At 38.6% G+C, this 18,373-nt stretch overlaps 1 long non-coding RNA gene across 2 annotated transcripts in view; it reads left to right on the forward strand.

Annotated features, from left to right (window-relative positions):
* LOC103387012 (uncharacterized) overlaps positions 1–15,393 on the forward strand; it is a 63,190-nt gene extending 47,797 nt beyond the window's left edge. Inside the window, exons 5-9 of one of the 2 annotated variants that reach the window (XR_522382.3) lie at positions 8,941–9,052; positions 11,917–12,008; positions 13,689–13,918; positions 14,509–14,566; positions 15,262–15,393. This is a non-coding gene — a long non-coding RNA (uncharacterized LOC103387012). The remainder of the gene's footprint in view (positions 1–8,940; positions 9,053–11,916; positions 12,009–13,688; positions 13,919–14,508; positions 14,567–15,261) is intronic. The other variant, XR_003051378.1, reaches the window with a different exon arrangement.
* Positions 15,394–18,373: the final 2,980 nt, after the last annotated feature.

An 18,373-nucleotide genomic window follows, 5' to 3' on the forward strand; every position in this document is an offset into this window, starting at 1 on the left:
TTGTGAAAAACAAAACTGAGAGATGGTTGTGGGTTTCAGGCGATGCTGTACTACTGAGGGAGACGTGTTTGACAGGAGGCAACGCTATTACTGCTGCTGATGACATTTAACATTTTCAACAGTGTGTGTGTGTGTGTGTGTGTGTGTGTGCACCACACAGGGAGATAAACAAAGCCCACACATCTGAAATCTCGGTACTAAAATTCAACTTCTTTTTTCTTCTTCTTCTTCGTTTCGTCCCTCATGTTTGACAACACATCTGTTTGTCTACGAGACAGATTTGAACAGTGAACCTTGACGTCTCTCTGCAGCCCACTGTGCTCAGACGTGACAGAACATCTGAGCAGTTTAATCCTCAGTTCATTTCACATCAACCTCCAACCAATGGCAACATGTTTTTTTTAAATACTCAGATTGAAGTTTCTCTCACCGACACGTCCGTTCTGTGAACATACACACGTTTGTTTGCATGAAAACAATCGAGAATCTTCCGAGGTTCTCCAGACTGAAAGAATGTAGTAGCAGGTTGAGGAATTTGGGGGAGAGGAGGGAGGAGGGAGGGGTGACAATAAAACCCTAATCAGAATCTTCCCACTCAGACCGTGGCTCTAGCCGATGATTTGCAGATGTTTGGAAACGTGTAGCGAGGCAGACTAGCAACGTTGCTAAACCCCTCCATCACACGGTGTCTTGGAAACGCAGAGCGTGATGCGTTTCATGTGGCTGTTTCTCAATTGTGGTTAAAAAATGGGAAATCAGGTGATAGGTTTCTTTTTAAATCCTCTCCTGGAAGAGGTCAACGTTACTGGCAGCTGCAGCTGCAAATTCACCACAGTTTTTTTATGTGGTTTTGGGAATATCTCTGTAGACATCAGTGACGGGACACGATGTCCACACGATGTCCACACGTCTCGTGACGTTTCCTGTCTTTAGGTCAGAGTTTATTTTCTACTCACTTTCCCCTGAACTAATATTTTAAATCCCTGTGAAAACGGCAGAACTGAACTGACTTTCATGTGCACTTTTTGGACCATCTTTAAACAAAGTTGTTTTTTTTTTTTTGCTCATTTTCTACCCAAAGCTAACTTTATTTTGGGTTCAGTTTTAGAAATAATTTGCTAATAGTTTTGCTAATCAAATGGCTAAATGTGGAACAAATTAAATTCTGGCCCTTTTTGTAAGAATTCTTTGGAGTAGATTTAATCTGTAAATATATATATATATATATATATATTCATATATGCATATATATATGTATGTATGTAATTGCAGTCTGAACCGTTTGTGTGTGTTTGTGTGTGAATTTGCATGTGTGGAAGACCTCTCCCACTTGTGGTTAGTTCGTCTCCCAGATCGTAGGAGGCCTGCAGTCTTTCACATCAGGACAGCTACATGTCTGCACGCAACCAGCCGTTACACACACACACACACACACACACACACACACAGTCAGACACGATTCTGTGGTGTGCAAACTGATCAACAAGCAGACATTAAGAAACAGGTGACGTGTGTGGTAACCTGACAAAGACAGACTGATCTGAGGTCAGTTGACCTCAGACCTGATCTGATAACATCATGTTTTTATTTTCAGTCAACTTTAAATGAAGAACCTGTGGCTTCATGGCTCAGTGTTAATGAGTTAGAATCATGGCTAGCCACGTAGCATGTCGCTAACTCTCACTCTCATATTCTTTGGTATATTTTACACACACACACACATTTAAATTCCTGTGACATCATCAACTCTGCAGACCTTCTCACTGTGGGACGATTGTCTTAAAGCAAGGGGAGTGAGTTGCTGGTTTGATTCCCAGTACAGTTTTGTTACTGTTGTCAGAGTGAAGTGATCTGGAGCAGAACGTCTCTGCAGCCGCCGTCCCTCAGCTGTGGGACAGTGTCCTCCGTGTCCTCGACCATTCTGAAAATCCTGAACTTTGACCTCTTGCTGTTTGTTTGAACCCACTTGTTTAGGATTCATTTCTTTGGCTTTTCAGTGGAAAAATCCTCGGTGAATCTAACGTCTTGACCTGGGGTCCAACAAGTAAACGTTCTTGTTGTAAGGCAGGAGCACTAACCACGTCTGCCACTGTGTCACCCAGAACTGAATCATAGGTGTGAATGTGAGTGTGAACGATCTTTTTAATTTTACCCTGTGATGGACTGGACAGTTGTCCAGAGTGTAGCCCCCCCCCCCCCCCCCCCCCCCACCCTGTCATTCCAACCCCTATCTTCACCCTGAAGTGATCAGAATAAATTAAATCAAACAGAACGACCATCTGCTACCACTGGGGCTCGAACCTGTGACCTTCTTGCTGTAAGGCACAAGCCTTAAACACCCACCGTGTGGCCCTCAGATTTTTTTTTTTTATAGTATATTATCTGAGGTTTGTCTGTGATGAATCTGAGTCGTCCAGGTCAAGGTCAAGGTCAAGGTCGATGTTAAGGTCGAAGAGTTCTGTTTAGGAAACTGGACGTGAAATGTTCTCAAAGAAGACGTTTCAGCTCGTACAGCACATATACACTCTGGGTGTGACAAGCTAAAGCTACCCCCCCGCCCAACGTTGGGAGGGGCGTTAGGGTGTAAACAGTCGTTAGGAGTCTGATTGGTCGTTGTGGTCTTCATCAGACTGGTTTCAGTCACGTGTCTCTTTGTTGTGTGAAACTGAGGTGAATCTTTGGGCCGTGGATGTGGCTGAGCCCACCCCCTGGACAGAATGTCAACATTGTTGTCCTCAAAGGAGTGTGTGAACAGCTGAGTCCTGTCCTGAGGAGTTGGTCCAACACAGGAGGGACAGGACTCAGAGGACATGTCTGCTGTCCTCCCCTCCTCCAGTCAGAACTGAAGAGGAGGAAACTGAACTCCTTGTCATTGTGACACATCCCCATCGTGGACTCGAACCTCAAACCTTCTGGACCCACGTCCACTTCCTTAACCACTGCCCCAATGTCTTCTACGTCGTCAGCCTTTATCTGAAGTAGAGTACTCCTGGCTGCTGCGTACTGTAGTACTACATGTTCAGAAATGAAGTGAAGACGAATACTTCTCAGGACGAAAATATTTGTATTTTTCTGCAGCGGTATTTGAAATATGAGAGAAAGTTTCATATTACAACCTAAAGCAGAATCACTGTGTGTGTGTGTGTGTGTCAGAGTGTGTGTCAGAAGTGTGTGTGTGTGTAGTCAGTGTGTTGAGGACTTGTGTGTTTGAAACCAACAGGTGGTGCTGTCGTTTTCACATCACACGTCAAAATGGAGACTCTTGTTTTTTAGGCCACAGACTCTCCTACGGACTCTCGTTTTGTCTCAGTGGCCTCCCACATCATTCTCTCTCTCAGTCTGAGTGTGTGTGTGTGAGTGTGTGTGTGTGTGTGTGTGTGCGTGTGTGTGTGTGCGTGTGCGTGTCACCTGTTTTTTTAAATGTTAATCACAATTTAACCTTCACAACATCTTCATCCAATTCTTTAGTCATTTTTATTTCACTCACTGAAGTCAAACCACAGCAGCGCCACCTATAGTCAAACCTGACTTTTTTCTTTTTTTTTAGAAACACATTCTTTGTAGAGACAAAAAGTAAAAGTAAATATGACATTAATTTTGCTGCAGAGCTGTTTAAAAAAAATCACACATTTCTAAGAAATAGATGTTGAATTAAAAACAAGTTTTTTTTCACCTGTTTTTTTAAATGTTAGTTTGTTAAAAAACAACAACAAATTTATTAGAGTTCTTATTTGCATGTATTTACTTCAATTTTTGCAACACAACAAAAGAGGGAAGTGAATTTGAGCTCATATTTTCAACCTGAACACAGTCTCGTGTCAGGTTTTTTTTTTTTGTATTTTGATCCTCATTTTAATTTAATTTAATTTTGCTCACATTTCTTATTTTTTTTAATTTTTGGTCTCTGCACTGACTTGAGGCTGTTTTGTGCTTCCTTCATCTGAAGATTGGCTCCTCTGATATGTTTGTGTTCAACTCAGACTTCTGTTGATTCTCAGTTGTGGCAGCTCCTTTTTTTTTTTTAATCTTTCAATTTCCACTTTTTACACGTTTTGCTTGTTTCAACTTGAAAACACCAGCGTCAGAGAAAGAGGAAAAGCAGATTTGCTGCTCTCCTACTCACTGCTCTTTCATCCTCTCAGCTTCCTTTTCACTTTTCAGACACACTCTCTCACTCACACACACACACACTGATCGCACCAAAGCTCAGCCTCGACATTTTCTTTTCTCCTCTGACTAATTTTGATAGTCAACAAAAAAAGACACACACGCAGCAAGGCTGATTGACGACACTCGACTTTTTCTGCATGACTGGATTATGTCATGTCTTCTCTGCTTCAGCCGTTCTTCAAATAAGCCAGATCGGCGGGGGACGACCGTCCTCCAGCCGGGGTTGTTTGCGTCCCACGGAGAAAAACCCCGTCTCTGTCGTCTGGGGAAAAATTGTCCTCCTCGTTTCTGCTCTGACTTTGTTGGTACCGTTTGTGGCCGAGGCTAGAAAATTGTAGCTGTGGGTTGCAGGCCCCGGTGCGTGGCACCTTCGGGTGTCAGTGATACGACAGCCACGGTGTCGATGCTGAGCTCACTGCTGCTGAGACATAACTATAATGTGTAGGACGTGTGGAAACCCGCGGCCCCCGGTCCGGTCGTTGGTCCGCAGCAGGTGTTTATTTAGCTTTTATTCTTTTTTTTATTTTTTTCAGCCGACAGTCGACTCAGATCTGTGTCAGTGAAGGATGAAATGATCGTGACATCATTTCAGGGGAACATTAAAAACTCTGTGTCTGTGTCAGTCATTGTCTGACCTTTGACTCAGCCTTTGATCTGAGGTCACGACCTCATCATCATGAAGCTGCTTTAAAATGATTTCATATAAAGTTTGAAGTTGAACTTCTGACTCCTGTGAAGCAGCTTTTTGACCAAATTGTTCTGCAGTTTCCAGACTCTTCTATCAACTGTTCTCTACATATTTATTCAGACTTTGTTTTGGGTTTTTTTTTGTGTCAAATTTTAGACTAAAGTCGTGTCTGACAGTGATGACATTTGAACCACATCACAGTTCTTTTTTTTTTATCTCTCCCTTTTTTCTACTGATATTTTTATTTTGTTTTATTTTTTTTCCTTTTGCAGAATTTCTTTTAGATAAATCCATTTTTTATTTAACCACAAACAAAAATCTCATGATCATGATTTTGACTTTTCACTTGTGTTTGGTCCAACTTGGCATTTTCTAAATTATAATCTCTAATTTTTTCACGTGGTTTCAGGCAGAATGTTTTTCAAACTCATGCAGTCACCGGTTCCACTGAGCCCCCGCGTCGGTGTGCTCTCTGTTTCTGTCACAGTGCAGTACTCGGTGCAGTACTCGGTGCAGTACAGTTGGACACTCTGCAGGTACCTGTTATTTGTCGACACTGCTGTGTGCACAAAGTGTGGTTTCTCTGCCTTTTTAATAAACAAAACTCGCAGTAAGACTGAAACTCTGAATCGGAGTCAGGCTCTCTTTGATCGGGGGCATTTTAGAGTTGACATATAAACTGTTGAGCAGTGGGTGGAGTGGTGTTAATAAAGGCAAACGGTTCTTTTCTCCTCGAGGTGAACTCTGAATTTCTCCCATCAGTCACATCACCTGACAAACCGCCGCCTTTGTGTTCCACCTCCGCCGTCCAGGAGCCGCGTTTGATTCTGACTCATTCCAAGATTAAAAATATTAAAAAAAAAAAAATTCATTTTATTTGTGATGTTATGTGTCACGTCAGAAACACAGAAACTGAAACTCTGAAATTTGACATTTATCATTTCAGATACATGAAACACCTCAAGTCTCAAGGGGAGTAAAAAAAAAACCAAAAAAAAAAAAAACCTAAATTCTTCCAGTTCTCAGCCCTGTCTGTGTCTTGCGTTTTAATTGGTGTCAGGTTTGTTTTCTTCTTATAAATATATCCATAAGTCAAAGTGAAACTGTGATGCTCTGGAGTGATAATATCACCCCAGCATCTGGGGAAATTTGCCTTGTGAAACGTTCAGTTCTCTGACAACCCACTCACTTTCGGCTGGAAAGAAAAAAAAAGTGTCTTTTAACCTTTGCAGCGGCAACAACAAATGCAATTTTGAGGGAAAAAATAAGAAAATATGAGAGGGTGAAACGAGGTTAGACGCCGATCGATGTGTTTACTCACTGCAGTCAAAGTGAGAATCCTGTTCTCACGCAGAGTTCTCCTTCTTCTCTACACTCAGATCGCCGTTTACATCATTTTGTCAAAAAAAAAAAACCTTTTCTCACTCGGGGCATATTTTGTCATATTTTAAATTTTAGGACTCAGGTGTTTTCACGATGAGTCTGCAGGTCCTCGGTAACGCGGCTGTGGCTCAGTGGATTCTACGTCTGACTAATGGTTGGTGGTTCTGAAGGTTCCACTTTTGATTTGTTTGGCTTTGGTTGATATTTATATTTGTCATCTGAGGAAAATATATATGATGGAGGACTCGGGCACTCGCAGGTCTTTTTGTTTCTTGGAACCAAAGGTCATATATATGTATATATATATATTTAGGCTTCTCTGAATTTCATACTCATTTTAATAATTTTGAAATTCAAATGATGAAATATGAGCTATTGGACAAAACACTGAAATATTTCCCAGCATATATATGTATATATGTATATACTGTATATATATATATAATGTGAAATATATCAAAAATATATAACTGACTGATGTTTGAACATGAAATATATATATTTTTAAAAAAGTAAACATTTTTTCTTAAATGTTAAATGTTATAGAGCTCAACTAATTTAATGTGTGATATAAATATATGTATAAATATATATACATACACACATATACATATAAATATGTATATATGTACATATTGGAATTGATTTATATTCATATATATGTACAGTATATATATGTATTACAGTTTATTTTGTTGTTGTTGTTTTTTTTAAATTACAGTATTAATGATAATATGAGGTGTGTGTGTGTGTGTGTGTTTGTCGATGTGGGTTTTAGATATGAAATGTCAGTGTGTGTGTGTGTGTGTGATGGTGTGTGTGGAATCTTCAGATCTAAAATGAGACGATAAGTAAATACAAACATGTTGATGGTTTCAGTGTGAGCTGCTGTCGTCGAGCCTGTGGGTGGCGTCGCTGACAATGTTGACTAGTCACCTCACTGACACACACTGAGTGTGTGTGTGTGTGTGTGTGTGTTTAACTTCAACTTTCTTCTTTGTTATTATTTATGTATTATTTTCTTATTTATTTCCTGCCAAATATCACATATATATTTATACATATATTTCTACATATATTTACACATATATTTATACATATATTTAAACTGATAAATACAGGATGGAATCTTCCACATATAAAAAAATACATTTAAATAATAACCCACCCCCCAGTTTTCTCACTGTTTTCTTATTATTATGGTCTGTTTCTTCTTTGACTTTTGGGCCGTTTTTGTTTTTTTTGGTTTGTTTTTTTGTTTGTTTTTTTAGTCTTTTGTTTTAAAGTGTTTAATTATTGTTATTGTTATAAAAACAAATACCGACGCGGCGTCGTGAAACACAATACTGTGATATTTCACTGCCTGGATATTACCTTCCAGCCCCAGTACTTCATGTACACGCTGATGTAGCCACACTCCACCGTGGGCGTTCATTATTCATGACATTATTTTCATGTGAACGCATTCACGCTGTTTGTGTTTGATTCCTGCACGTGGCTGTCCTCGTTTAACCACTTACACCGGTACGTGTGTGTGTGTGTGTGTGTATTTATCTGAAGTCACATGTGAATGCATCTTTGTTCCCTCTTCTTTCTGCTCGTCATCTGTCACCGCTGACATTTAAACATTCAAATCTGACACAGTGTCAGAGTCACCTGACAGAAGTTAAACATCACACACACACACACACACACACACACACACATACACATACCTGTGTCATGTGTGGACGTGAAGAATCATGTGACCGTTTACTGTCCGTTCTCTTGATTTTCCTGGGAGTTCAGTCGGGGGGGGGGGGGGCCCGGGTCGTGGCCCCCCCCCCCCCCCCTCAGTCCTGGCTGAATTCTAAAATGATGGTTTCTCTAGAACTATAGCGGGGGGGGGGGGGGGGGAGTGGGAGGTGTGAGGAGCTCCCCCTAGAGGGTCGGGGTGGAAGGCAAAAATATGTATTTGTTATATATTTTTCCAGGGTGAAGAAATGACTCTGGGTCGAGGCTTTGATTTATGTTTGGTGGAATTATTTAAGTGATAACGCGGTGACGAGGGTCGCAGGGTTGACACGAAAAGTTGAGAATTTGGAAATGAATTCCCAGGTCACTTTTTTAACCATAATGTAAAAAAAAAAAAACAGGGGGCGTGTGTTGTTGGCAAGAACCTGGCGATACGATACGTATCACGATACGTGGGGCAACGATACGATATATTGCGATACTATAGGCACTACGATATATTGATTTTTTTTTTTTTGATTTTTTTCGCCCCAAAGTCTCTGTAGTCCCAGTGTGATCCTGGTCTCAGACTCTGTTCCATCTGAACATCAGTTCCTGACACTGGAACAGAGGGATCTACATTTGATCCTCACGGTGATGGATGAATATTGATATTGTATCAAAGTAAATATTGTGACATTTCAGCCCTGGTATAATAATAATAATAGTTTCATTTTCACTTTAGTATGAAATTATATATTTACGTTGTTCTTTTTAATGTGGAGCTCTGTATTGAGTGGTGTATTTGTGTCATGGACCAGATGAGATGAATAATGTGAAAAGTCAGTGTTGACTAATCAACTGCTCTGAACGACGGCTGTGACATCACAATCATTTAAAGTCCTACTCTGCGTTTTTTCATTTTTACTCACCAGTGTTGTTTTTTATTATTTTTTTACTAACTTTACATTTATTTTTATACACAGCCACAGAGTTCTGCTCCATCCAAAAAGGGAAGTTGTGTTCATTTCTACAAAGCATTAAGAGCACGAGGACATGAAGGCGAAATGAGGGGAAAAGAGAAATGATCATTTAAAGGTAAAACTGTAACCCCACCCCACCCCCCCCACCCACAAAACAAACAAACCAAACATCAACAGTTAAAAGAAGCCCAGGCACAAATGTGAAACATCAAAAAAGTATAAACAAACAAACAAAACATCAACAGTTAAAAGAAGCCCAGGCACAAATGTGAAACATCAAAAAGGTATAAAAGAAAAAAGAGAAAAGACAAAGAAGCAAAAAGAAGAAAAAGTGAAAAGTCAGAAATTAGAAATATTCAGAAATAAATACAAGAGTGAAAATACATCCAGTTAAATGTTCCTATGACTACAAAACTTTTTTAATGTTTTTTTTTCCCATATCATTCTTGACCTCAACCAATCAGTTCAATGATTGGTTGATGACACTCGTCTTTATTCTGCTGCTGTCGACCCGTGGACCAGCTTCAGAACCTGAATGTCCACGGGTCTCAGTTGCACTCTGTTGTCTGTGGAGTCCACGACAGCAGCAGCAGCAGCAGTAACAGCAGCAGCAGCAGCAGCCATTAAAAGCTCTCACTTCCTCCTTAAAGACTCATTGTTTACATGCCAACACGTGTTTGTTATTTCTACTGACGATGACGAGCGCAGGTTGTTTTTGTTGTGGCTTTTCATTTTAAACCCAGAATTTCCCAGATTTGCTGCAGGTAAAAAAACTCAGGTCACAGTAAAAACCTGTAACTGGAAACAGGCTCAGGGTTAAAGGTCAGAGGTCAGGGTCATGTGATGTGTAGTGTTGACGTCAGTTTTATTGTATATATGTTTAATAACTGTGACTTCTTCAAATCAAATGATAGCTTAGAGGCATTGTTTAGCCTCTTGTTAGCATCTTTGGCTAACTTCAAGCTACGTTTTTAAACATGAATTTGTTCTTAGTTTTATTGAACTGTTTGTCACTCTGCTGCTGTGTTCTGACGCTAGGCTAACCTTCAGAATATGAGGCTACCTTGTAGCTGCTGTTTGGCTGAGCCTAGCCTTAGCAGCCTTTGTATTGTACCGTCGTTTCTGCCACTGAAATTGTCTCTAACATTTAGAGGAACCTGAGAGAAAAGCCCAGGTTTCAGGTTGAATCAAAACACGGCCCACACACCGGTCTGGCTGCATCTGTTTGCTGTGTGTGGGACGACGTCTCAGACAGAGACGTTTGTGTTCGCACCAAAACACTTTTGAAGATCAAGACCTGAAGATTTCAGGTCTGCCATGACCAAGGCATATGGACCCTGGAAAGGTCACAGAGAGGTCATGGTTTGCCGGACCGTGTCTGTCAGAAGTGTTTGATTTAAAAAAAAAAACTTTGTCGTTTGTAGAAAATGTCAAAAAACAAACAAACAAAAAAAAGAAATGATTACCGTCATGATATTCTTAGTTTGTAACAGGAAGTGGTTCCATATTGTAGCGGTTAGCGCGGTGCTTCGGAAGCAGACTGCAGCTAGTCCTGGGTTCGATTCCCAGAGGAATCACATACTTAGAATTTCCCAAGTTTGGGATCAATAATACAAATTGTTAATAATTTAATTAATTTCCATGATTCCTCAAAAGACGAAGACGCAGGACGACGACTTTACGATGAAGAAATCAACAACAGAGCTGTGATTTCAGAAAACATTTTAGTTTAGTTGTTGAATTTTTTTATAGAACTCGTCGACAGTGAAGTTGTGTCTGTTTTTGTCAAAGCACAAATTTGGACGTTTATGTTGAACCCAGATTTAAGTTTGTTTTTTTTACCGATGCTGAAGAACTCGTCAGACTTCAAAGCCTCTGGCACTAGCGTAAACCTCCACCCTTTAAATTGTGAAACAGTGCGTAGTCATCCAGCGGCTCTCAGTGGTTAACACATAAGACAACATTAACCTTCACAAAGAAGGGCATCCAGATGAGTCACCTGAAAGTGGAGCGGCGTCACTCAGAATGGTCATCAAAACATCAAAGAGGGAAGTTTGGGCGACGCTCAATTTTGAAGCTGCGTTTCAGGTCAGACGTTGATGATCAAAGAGAGCTCTGATGATGACGCGCCAGCTACGCCGTATCTGTGCGGGTGTCGGTTGTGGGAGAGTGCAGCGCCAACAACCGACACGACAGACAAATGTTAGCGAGTGCATTTGTTAGCTTTGTTGTACATGTACACACAGTACATGTGTATCACCACACAGTGCATGTGTATCACCACACACTAGTTGTTTTTCCTACTTGAATCTTTGCTTTATGTTGTCCTGTACAAAACAAAAACAAAGTTTTTTTTCCTACTTGAATCTTTGCTTTATGTTGTCCTGTACAAAACAAAACCAACAGTTTTTTATACAGGAGTTTATATATTTTTTTGGAGGAGTATTTTTTTTTCTGTATCCAAAGTAAAATATTCACTATATATAATCTTTAGAGTCTTAAAGTATCCTTACTTTTTGTGAAATTGTTTGTTTTTATCGTCTATAAAATGAATGTTTAGCTACTCATTAGCTTCTTTGGCTAACTTCATGCTATTTCTGCGAGAACAATTTAACCATTTTAAGGAAACATCAGTTCAACTTTCTCTCGTGGCTAACGCTGGGCTACCCTCCAGATCTTAAGGCTACTTTTGAGGCTGTTTTTGGTTGAGCCTAAAAGCCTAAAAACGTTGCCTTTTGTGGTGTAGTGGTGGCTTTCTGTCGTTACTGGTCTGAGGCCCAGCCAGGGCAGAGTGTGTGTGTGTGTGTGTGTGTGTGTGTGGGTGGAGGGTTGTTCACTGCTCCTGAGTCAGAGTTACATTTTGTTGTAGCTGTAATAACAAAATCAATCAAACCTCACTCACTGAAGAGTTCGGTTTTTATCTTTTTGTTTTCCTGTAAATCTTTCTGATGAAATCACTTCTTTCTTCTGTTCCTGCAGCCGACGCAGCCTGGACAAAGTCCTGGACCAATTCCCTGGTCAACAGCTGGTGAAGGAACCTCCGCAGCACGGCCGGGCCTGTTGCCACCACGGTAATGTCGATCAGCTGTAGCAGCGTCGTCGTCGTCGTCGTCGTTCTGGATCAAATTCCAGGTGTGAACGACCGACGCCTGTGATTCTGATCATTTCCAGTTTTCACAATGGTTTTTCTAAAGCTGTCAACTGATGCAGAACCAGGGTTTTCTTCCGCTGTGTGGTTTTTGAATTGTGTCAGACGGACTTTTTTAAATGACTAGCCGTTAGCTACACCACCTACAATATTACTGTAGTTTGAATATCACTGTACAAGACTTGACCTCAGTTCTCGTCTGGTCCCTCATCTAACAGTATCTGCTGACGCTGATTTCAACTCCATACCTTCTGTTCTCCTTCAGCTTGTTTCCGGCTGACGTGGCTGTCGGCATGTTGCGCAAAATTGAGTTGAGCAACTGGGCTTTGGTGTCGGATGTGATGGCTATAGTTGTTTTTTTCCGATGTTCGATCCAAAAAATTTTGACCAGCCCTCACCCTCAAAAAAGTTATTTTTTTATTTCTGCATTTACTTCTTGTTGTTTACAAGTATTTTGTGATCCAATATTCTAGGTTGTGGCCACATGGTGGCAGAGTGATGTTTGCATGATGGTCACAGCTTTGCTGCTACGATAACCTGGCGTTTCTGCGTAGTTTACCGTCGCCGTGTGGCTCCAGCTTCGAGCGATGTAGAGCGTCAGACGATGGTGTCTGTCAGTCGGAAACGACTGTTGGCTGCCAACACAGACTGCCTCTTGGTTGGAGTTGAAGGGTGATGTAGTAGTGTGGATGAACGACTCTCCTCTTGTCGTATATTTTTGATAAATCGGGAACTTGCGTCAGCAGCGTGATATTTTGGAGGCTGTAACGCACTGCCAAAATGCTAATTTTAATAATCCAGATTCAGATAATCCAGTCCGTGGTCTGACTGTACTCACATGTTCATGACTGGCTCCTGTGTCTCCTCAGGTTCTGTCGTCTTCTTTCACTTCTCACATCCTCATAACGTCGGTTTGCTCGGCATCTGAGAACCTGCGTCCGATTTCTTTTTTATCCAGGGTCTGTGCTGCGGTGGTCTGTTCTGTGGTGGTCTGTTCTGCGGTGGTCTGTTCTGTTTAGTGGTTCGGTTAAAAAGGTCTCGACAGGATGATTAAAAACCTCATCATCGCAGCTGACGGTCAGGTGCTGGGATATAAATGGAGGGAAATTCATCTCCTCACTTTCACTGACAAAGGCCTTTAATCACAGCGTTTAATCATACTGTCCACGGGGGGGGGGTGAGGGGGGGTTGCCTTTTTCCTGGACTCTATGTTTCCTTGGTGTTTGATCTTAACTGAACATCACTTGGTAAAAAAAAAGAAAAGAAACTTCTGTTCACGCCTTTGATCTTTTCCACTGATGTCCTTACAGCAGTGAGAACGAAGAAAAATAAATAAATAAATAAAAAGATCAAGTGAAAAAGTTAAAACATAAAAGAGATGAAATAGTTTCTGCGTCGTAAAATAAAAAGGGGAAATGACTGACGTTGGTTGAGGTTTTAGGTCCAAACAGAAAACAGACGAGTTTCTCTGTCAAGTTTTGAATTTGTTTATAAAAAGTATTTTCTGAACTTTTTTATCGATTTCTTTACAAACCTGAGCAGTTAGTCTACAAACTCAAGTTAGTCCAAATTGTTGTTTTTTTTCTCCTTTTATTTCCACCAGGAAACGTGTCCAGGATTCAACCTGAGGCCGTGACGTCATCGTCAGGTGATTTAGACTCTGCCTGACGACAGGAAGTGATGAAAGGGCGGCTCCTCTGTTGACGACTTCCTGTAGATGAGAGCAGAGTCGGAGAGATGCAGGAGAGGCTGCTCTGAAAACTGTCCAACCAGAGTCGTCCCCTGATCGTCCCCTGATCGTCAGTTCTGTTTTGGAAGAAAACGTTTCCAAAGGTTAGTTAAAAAACTGATGCAGTTAAAAAAAATGTTTAAAATTATTATTATTATTATCGGCTATTTATTATATCGATATTTATCACGATACACGGCCAACAATTCGATTTATTGCAACACACTGAAATACTGTAGTCACGGCGATATATTGAGTTTTTTGAAAATGATAATTAAATGATAAATTTAACTTTTTTTAAAAATTGTGAACATGTGACGATATCTTTCACATTAGTCATCAAATGTATTTTATCTTCATAAACTATCATTTTAATCTTCTTTTATTTTTTTTCAATTTTTATACTCCATTATTCCATTTGCCGTTATTAATTAATTTATTTTTTTGTTCAGAAAAAAGAGTAAAAACACAGAGTGTGACTTTGAAGTCTGTCCTGATTCGACCCCAGTTCTTGACATGAATAATTAAAAGTTAATTACACATTTATGGAAATGTATTCATATTTAACAAGCCGTGTTTCACTGAGCGACTCTCTGCTGTTTTTACCAAATGATTTTAAATTTTAAGACTTTAAAAAGTTTGGTCACCGGGGGCAGTCGTGGTACTGAGCCGTTAACTCTTCACGTCTCCGCAGGTCTTTGTCACGGACCAGACCATCAGCACTGACCTGGATTCAACCCTGACAACTGCAGGTAATTCCACCGTCACTGCCCCCTGCTGGTTAGTCAGACGGGCCGTCCTGCAGCAGCTGAGCCACGGCTTGAACACGCTGCTGTCAGCGACCATGAACACGTTTCTGGTTACATCAAACCTGAACAACAAACAACAAACAACAAACCAGACTCGGACTTGAACTTTGTTTGTTTAGATCAGGGGTGTCAAACAAATGGCCTGTGGGCCAAAACTGGCCCGCTGGTGTTGTTCAATCTGGCCCAGTTTATGAATTTTGAAAGTGAAAGAAAAGCACAAAATTTCATAAAAGTTATGTTTTGTCAAATTAAATTTTATTAACTAATTTTGAAAGTGAAAGAAAAGCACAAAATTTCATAAAAGTTATGTTTTGTCAAATTCAATTTTATTAACTATAAATATTTTCTCAGAAAACTTGTATTTGCATAAAAAAAAGAAACACTTGCATAAAAACAACAATGTTATTTCTAGGTAATTTTGCATAAAAAAAAGAAACAAAGGAGAAAAAACAACAATGTTATTTCTAGGTAATGATGTTATGATATAATCAGACTGTAGGGGGCCCCTGAACCAAGATGACTTTGACAACCTTGGTTCAGATGTATTTGAATTGTTGTACTTCATTAACATGTTTAATTAATGTCTTTGATGTTGATTTAATGCTAACAGTTCTTTTTTTTTTTTTTCTCCTCTTCAGGTTCTTTTATCGTCTGCCCGGTGAACGTAGACCTCCCTCGTGCGTCAGTCTTTTCTCAGCCTGCGGCCTCGACTGGGAATACGCCCAGGCATGTCTGACTTTATCTAAACACACACTCTCAGCAACACACCCCCACCTAAATGTGATAAACAAATCCCTTTCATTTGTGTTTTCATAAATTGACCAGAAATAATGAGTTTGTGGTCGTTAGTCAAAAAGTTCTAAGATTTTTAAATTAAAATTATATATAAATATATATTTGATGTTTGATTTATAAAAAATATATGAAGACAGGTGTCTGAATTTGAAATCAGCCATTTTGAAATCAGACTTCAGTCTCTGGACCTGACAAAGACAAAGGTCGTGACCTGGGGTCAGAGGTTTGACCTCCAGTGGAGATGAAGAGAAATGTTTTTGTTATTTTGTTGTTAAATTTGTCTTAGAATTTTTTTTTTAGATTTCTCCTCGTACACACCAATCATCTCCAGTTTTTGACCCCGACCTGCCCTCTGCAAGATAACGCCGACTCCTACAGGTGACACACACACACACTCACACACACACTCACAGATTCCCACACTGCAGCCGTGAGTGTGATCAAAAGTCTGGAGTGGAACAATCTGTTCTTTACTCACATTTCTCACAGTTCACGGGTGTAGGTTCAAATCTGAAGACGTGTTCCTGTGTAGTGACCACATGTCGCAGACAGGGGGAACTAAAAAAAGAAAAAGAGAAATTAGTTAAAAATGGAACGTGTTTGTTTTCCCATTATTCAACAACAACAAAAAAAAAAATCAAAAGTCAGTCAGGAATCAGGAAAATAATCACAAATGAATATTTTCTCTTTTTGAATTATTTCCATTTATCTGTTTGAAACATTCAGTTCTTTGTTTAATTTTTTTTTGCTCTATTTTATTCTATCTATAAGTAAAATAAAGAAAAGTTATAAAAAAAATCACTAAAAAAACAAAACATTACATTTTAGAATCATGAGTTCTACTATGGTTTAGTCTCAGAGCAACTATTTCTCCGCTTTTAAATGTAGTATTTGCACAGACAAATATCTCATTAATATAAGTACAGGTTGTAAAAAAATATTTCATTTAAATTTGTCATCAAATATGAAGTAAAACTATTTTTAAAAAAAGCAACTTTTTTTAAGCTCTTTTGTCCAAACTGCGGCTGTTCTTCCCTCCAGACCTCATGTTTGAAAGTTGCTCTAAAAGATCCAGTTCAAACCAAATGTAAAAGGAATTAAAAAAAAGAAAAATCCAGCATTGATCAAAATCTTAAAAAAAAAAAAATCATCTAAAGAGACATTATAAAAAAAGATGAAGAAAAAAAAGGATTTAATCAAAAAGTGGAAGTGGAAACTTTTCAACCAACATTTAACCTTTGAGCATGAGAAAAGAAGCGTCAGCAAAGATGTGAGCGTAGAACCAGGAGGGAGACGAACGGGGACTCGGCTTTTTCTTTTTTTTTTCTCCTTAAAAGCAGAAGCAGCTTTAGAGAGGGTACACACACACACACACACACACACACCTGACACATACCACAACCGTAACTATTACAAATGTCTCAATCTTAATCTTCACCCTGATTCTAATCTGACCCTAATTTGAATCCTAATCCTAATCCTCAGATTATTCTGTCACTCGGTGTAAAATGGCTGTAAAACATGTCACTAACTCATTTGTTGTTGTGGTGATTGGAGGAAATTAAATCTGGTTCACATTAAACTCAACACAAGCATGACCTGTATCAGTGTGTGTGTGTGTGTGTGTATAAGGGTCCTGTCAATGACAATAAACATGTTTGAGTAAAAAAAAAAAAAAGTCTTTGTTTCATGTGTTTTTGTTTTTTTTTGTCATTAAACTTGAGTTTGAGTTTAATGAGAAACACTTTAATTAATTACATGATATTCGTCAGTAGCCAGTACCCCATTTTGGGGTTATATTTTATTTTACATCCTGAAAGTGTAAACCTTCGTGTTCTTTGACCTTTGACATGTCCCTGACCTGCAGAAGGATGGCAGCACTAACACCATCTCTGTCTCTGTAGGAAAAAAAAAACAGACCAAACAAACACTCAGCAGTTTGTTTTATATAGCAGGACCAAAAAAAGCTCAGCGAATCACTTAACAGACAACAGCCCACAGCCAATCACCTGACAGTTGCGTTAGAACTGTGATTTACACTAGGTTGTGTCCAAGGTGGTTTTATTAGGGAGAGGTGAGTCACTAGACAACAGCTTCCTGTTGGCAAAGAGCAAAGATGTTTTTTTAGCTCAGTATTTAAGCAACACAGGATCCATTATTTTAACAGAAGCACAGCTGCAGATATTGAGATACTTTGAAGGGACTGATGTTTTTTGTATTTTTTTTGTATACTATTTTATGTCAATATGTGAACGTTTTGTGTCATTTTTGTTCATAAACTAAGACATTTTGACAAAAATCTTTGTTAAAAATGTTTTATCTTTTTACGTTTCTCATAAAAAATAGCATTTTGAAAACATTTTTAGAAAAAAATGTTTTTTAAAACATTTGGAAAAAAAACATTTTTTTGAAAAATTTATAAATACTTTCTTTAATTTATAGAAAAAACATTTTTTGTATAATTGTTTTTTCAAATTTTTTTGTATAATTTTTTTTTTCAAATTTTTTTGTATAATTTTTTTTTGGAAATTTTTTTGTATCATTTTTTTCAAAAACTTTAAAAAAAAAAAAACTTTTCCAAAAAAAGTTATTGAAAAATGTTTTTAAAAATATTTTTTTTTGAAAATTTTTTATAAAAATTTTTTGAAATCATTTGTAGAAAAAAAAAATTGTATAATGTTTTGGGAAACATTTGTAAGGAAAAATGTTTTTTTAAAAATATTTATATAAAATGTATAATTTTTTTAAATTTTTTCTGTATATTTCATTTTAAAGATTTTTAGAAAATTTTATAGAAAAAAATCTTTTTTGGTAAATTTTTAGAAAAATATTTTTAATAAATTTCTATAGAAATATTTTTTGTGAAAGTTTTTTAAATACATTTTTTGAAAAAAAATTTGCTCAGATTTTGAAAAAATTTCCCATTTCTGTGATTTTTTCACGATGGTAAGGCTA

This window comes from Cynoglossus semilaevis, chromosome 12 (assembly GCF_000523025.1).
Source record: "Cynoglossus semilaevis isolate Cse_v1.0 chromosome 12, Cse_v1.0, whole genome shotgun sequence".
Taxonomy (NCBI): Eukaryota; Metazoa; Chordata; class Actinopteri; order Pleuronectiformes; family Cynoglossidae; genus Cynoglossus; species Cynoglossus semilaevis.